General features: G+C 37.5%; 1 pseudogene; it reads right to left on the minus strand.

Annotated features, from left to right (window-relative positions):
• Positions 1-4,189: 4,189 nt before the first annotated feature.
• LOC114023986 lies at positions 4,190-4,880 on the minus strand (annotated as a pseudogene).
• Between the last annotated feature and the right edge of the window lie 380 nt (positions 4,881-5,260).

Raw genomic sequence — 5,260 nt, forward strand, 5'->3', positions numbered from 1 at the left:
CTTAGAAACCCTATTTGTCATCATGGTTCCCCTTATCTGCTACTTTTGCTGTGGCATATTCTCTGATCCATCTCTATATTAGTGCTTTTACCTCCGCAAAGGACCTTCTATTTCCTGATCTGCATCCATGTTGGATCCTTCCAGTAGAGTATAAGCTCCTTACTGGCAGGAGCTCTTTCATTCTTATCTATATTGTCAGGACTAGCACGGGGCCTTGGATATGGGAGGTCTTTAATCCATGGTTCTTAAATTGAACCAAATCTATAAATTTGACAAGTATGCTATTGATGTTCCCAAAGAACAACTTAGAACCTGAATAGTGGAGGGCCCCTTAGTCAAGAACAAGCCCCAAAACCTGAAAATAATTAGCACTTTATTAGGTCATTTGGCAAAGGAGAGAGCCAGAATAAGGTGTGGCTCCCTCATCAAATCTGTGTGAGGTTATGTAATCTAGAATTTAGACAAGAGTACCAACACACCAACTGCACGTATGCAGTTAGGCAGGTTCCAGAAAGGGCAGCTTCCAGACAAGGTCACTTGAGATAGATATACATATATATATATATATATATATATATATATTTGTGTGTGTGTGTGTGTGTGTATGTATGTGTGTATAAAGAGTCAATATAGTTTAGGGAACCCAAACCACAAGTTAGTAGGGAACCCCAAACAAGCTTTAGGTGGACCCAGAACAAGAATTGGGTGGGATACAAGCATTCCCTGCAGCCATCTGGTTTCTCTGGAGCATCTCTAAGGTCAACTTGACCTCTACTGTAAGCTTTGAGTGAGACAATTTTCTAATTACATAAAGCTAAGTTCAAATGGTATTAATAAATAATAAAGTGTTTCCCCACATGTCAAGAGCAAATCCCTAGTGTGCTCCACAGAGACCTCCCTCCATGTCAACATGCATCCATTGCTCTTGGAAGCCAATCTTTCACCTCGGCCTAATTCCAGCCAATGGTAAAATGGTCTAGCCCACATCTCTTTATTTCATTCCAAAGGATGCCCTGAGGGAAAAAGTTGTCAAATGCTTTGCTGAAGTCCAGGTATACAATATTTCTAGCATTCCCTTGATCTACTGGCCTAATAGCATTGTCAAAATGGTCAGTGAGATGAGCTTGGCATGATCAGACTAAATCTGATCGTGTGAATCTATCCCTCTTGATGGATCCAAGTGGGCTCTTATGGATCACTGGTTCTCTTCCTATATGCCCATAGATCATCATTTTGATAATACATTCAAGGATTTTATCAGCTATTGAAGTCAGTCTCATAGGCCTATAGATTCAAGACCCCACCCTCTTTTTTTTTAATTGATGCAACACTGGTTCACGTTAATTTCTCTACCACGTCACCAAGTCTCCATTTTTTTAAAAAGACCACTGGAAGCAGCTCCAGAATGACTTTGCTCAGTTCTAAGCCTGGTGACGTGATTCCCTGCAGGGAACTTGATGTCCTTTTACCATTTGGTTCATTTAACTTGAGTTCCAAATGCCTCTTTTTTCCAAACCTATAATTTTTTTTTTAATGAACAGCTTCAGAATCATTCCAAATGTAATAAATTTTGCAAAAAAAAAAATACCAAAAAGTACAGTGTAAAGCATCTTCTCATTAAATACAAACTTTCTTTTCATGATTCACTGGATCAATATTTTGTATCGATCTTGATGCAAAAATAATTTTACATTGCATCTTGGAACATAGAAATTGTACACACTGAAACAGTATGACTAACACCAATTAGCTACTTAAAGTCTAACAGAGGGAACTTTTTTCCCTTAACAAAACTGACCTTTTTCTATGTCTGTTAAAAGTCAATACTCAACTTAGTTATAGGAAATACAAATTTATATTTTAAAAAGAAAACTTTGGGTTGAGTAATGTTGTGGAAACTTTAAGACAAAAAGCTCAAGAAACCAAAACCAGCCCTGTTGGTACTTAATGTCAACCTCTAATATGGGATTTCAAAATAAGATATCACTTACATTACTTTTGTAGAATCATTTACAAGAATAATGCAAAGGAAAATAAAAAGAATTTTTACTTCCCTTTCAAACTTTTCCACAAAAGATTATGGCAGTTAACTTGCATTCAGATGTTGGTTATTTCTTTTCTTAATCATCAATCAACCTGGGCCACCTTTAGTTTAAAATCCATTGTTCTTGGATTGACTTGTTATCTATGAAAATGATTTGAAATGGGTCCTTGGGCTCTATTAGAAATATAAATTCCCTAAGAGCAATTTTCATTTACTTTTGGATGTCACAGCTGACTCTCTATAATTCTACATCAGTATAAACAAGGAAGTTACTCTCAGTCAGACTGACTTCTTTGGTATATGCAAAATTATGGCAGCTTTCTATCACTAGCTTCCTAAGAGACCAAGGAAAAAATCCAGATAGAGCAGAAGGTAGAGCGAAAGATAAACTGAGGAGAAAGGATGGAGGAAAAATTTCTTTTCATAGGAAAATAAAGTCAAAATGCTTAATGTGATCTAAAATCCTTATCTTCCATTTTTTAAAATGTGTGGCCCATCAGAAAAGTCAGGTTTAGAAATGAGAAGACCTGTAGATGAAATGTTCCTCAACTTTGGCATCACACCAGTCTCAAGCACATTGCACATTCTTGGTGCAACAGACCCCCAAAACCCAAATAAAATGACCATTTCTCTTGTTAAGTGTCTGGATGTCATGAAGGTGGTCACAAGTATAAAACAAGATTACAGCTTTCCCTGTATTTAGTAGCTCTTCTTTTTTTGTTTTCTCTATTTGACAGGTTCATGTTTACAAAGCTGTTTTCTTTTTAAGGGGTCACTTCAACATTTTTTCAGTGTATTTAATGAATCTAACACCCCAGAAGGAAAGGTCAATACTTTAAGGATATTAACTTTACCGCAGGGATTTCTAACAAGGCAGATGCAGCTTATGCCAAATCATAAAATATGAACACCTGGTCATGGGTACACGTCTCAGGCCTGTGGCCAATCTAGTTAGTACCTATGACCTAGATGTGAAGCTTCTAGTTCCATCATACATCTCTTCAACTAACCATTCTTTGAATTATTTCCCTTTTCTTTTCCTTCATTTTATTAAAACTTAAAAGTGAGATTTTTACAATAGATATTCTCCCCCAAGGTCACTACAGGTATTATAAAAACATGCATTTATAACCTTTAAACATACTGAGATTAATGCTTAGAGTCAAATCTTTTGATTAAATATAGTCACTATAGGTTTATTATTCTAGAAAAGTAAATGGATATAATGGGGTATTTGCCTTTTTTATGGAACCATTACCTGAAAAAACACTTTGATTGAGGAGAAAATAACAAATTTCAGGTGTAATACAAACACTGAAATTCTGAATTTCCTTTTTTTTTTTTTAGGCAGTTGGGGTTAAGTGACTTGGCCAGGGTCACACAGCTAGTAAATGTCTTAGGCCAAATTGGAACTCAAGTTCTCCTGACTCCAGGGCTGGTACTCTATCCACTGCGCCACCTAGCTGCCCCCAAATTCTGAATTTCTTAATGGACTTTCTTGTACCCCTGCTGATGAAGTTCATTCCATGCCAAATGCTAATCATAAAAGAAATTGACTGATATAGACTCATATTTCTTTAAAAAAGACTTACGATGGGCATTTGTAGCAAATGGAACGGGTAGAGGAAAGAAGAGATACCCAACAACACTATCACAAAAATAACTTCTACAGGTCTGTTACATGTACGTTGCATAAGGAACTAAAGAAGAATGTTATGCTTTTATCATCCAATTAAGTGCAAGTAAAGTCTTCTGTCAGACCAAAAAGGAAACCTTTAAGAATAGATCAGGATAGGGGAAGCTAGGTGGCGCAGTGGATAGAACACTGGCCCTGGATTCAGGAGGATCTGAGTTCAAATCCGGCCTCAGACACATAACATTTCCTAGCTGTGTGACCCTGGACAAGTCACTTAACCCCATTGTCAAAAAAAAATAAATAAAGAATAGATCAGGATTTCTATGGTGTTATCTTCTTCATACATTAAACAAATACTGTTCTAAAGTAAAAGCAGTAAGAGTTATTTAGAATTTTCAGTATTGAGAAAAAGTTCCATTGAATTTCTGCAACATGCTTTCTCTTTTCTCTTCAGGGTGATCCCTTTTCACCAGAAATGATGGTGTAGGAATATGAGTTTATCAGGGTCTCTAAGCTACTGAAGGATGAATTGCTCCAGGAATCTATGGCTATAGTCAAAATTCCCCCATTTGTGGTAGAAGTTTGCCATTGATGAGTTCTCTTTGCTGTTGGTTTGTCTAACAGCTGTCCTGGGTACCCTTGGGCCTGAACCTCTAGGCATCTTCTGAAAAGAAAAGTTGCCTGGCGTGTGTCTTTTTTTTTTATTTAATTTAGTCCCACCCCTGGTGAACCTGATTGGAACATTATTCCTTCTGCTTAACTGGTTAGGCATCCTGAGAACTGGGATTGGTTTCCTCTGCATTTTATTTTATCTCTGAAGCTTTTTCTTCCTTTTAACACTGGATAATATTGCTCTATGTTCTTCTCTCTTAGAGGTGGTCGCTTGATAGGCACGATTCCTTATGAACCCCCATTTGCTTTTTGAGCTGCCAGGCCAGTGATAACTCCAGAAGAATATCTTATTCCAGAGCCCATTCTCCTTCTTTGGCCCAAACCATTTTTTACCAAAACCAGTCTGCTTTTGTAGTCCTCATCTGGCTACTCTCATCCTGAACTGCTAGGTACCACTATGTTTAAGTCTCCTATTCAATTTTGGAAAATTCTGCTTTCTTTTGTCTTCTTATTCAACTTGATGACAGCATCCAGAGACATAGAAATTTTATCAAGGTTTGCACGGCTACTGATATTGAATGGCAGCATTCAATCAGACAAGATAGACCACCGTGACCACTATCCCAACATCGAACCTATTCATCACTCAAAGTATCTTCACTGGAACTTGCCACTGGGGAAGACCTGTGTCTGGATCCAGATCCATATACTTCCAACTGCCTGACTCCCCACTGCCTCTTGATAATTTCTGTTCTATCCTTCTCAGCCTGAAAAAACGTTCTCCTTGGTAGAGAAAAATGAAACAAAGTGAAAGTTGAATAGTTATGTCTTCTGTCATGATTGTTGACCAATCCATTAGCGGCCCTTCTATTCCTTTTTTCACCTTTCCGTTTTTCTCGACCCACCTAAAAAGCTGACAGAGATGAACATGTGGCAAAAAACTGCATCTTCTGCAAGAGTGCTGCTCC

Source organism: Vombatus ursinus, unplaced genomic scaffold (genome assembly GCF_900497805.2).
Source record: "Vombatus ursinus unplaced genomic scaffold, bare-nosed wombat genome assembly UNPS02004457.1, whole genome shotgun sequence".
Taxonomy (NCBI): Eukaryota; Metazoa; Chordata; class Mammalia; order Diprotodontia; family Vombatidae; genus Vombatus; species Vombatus ursinus.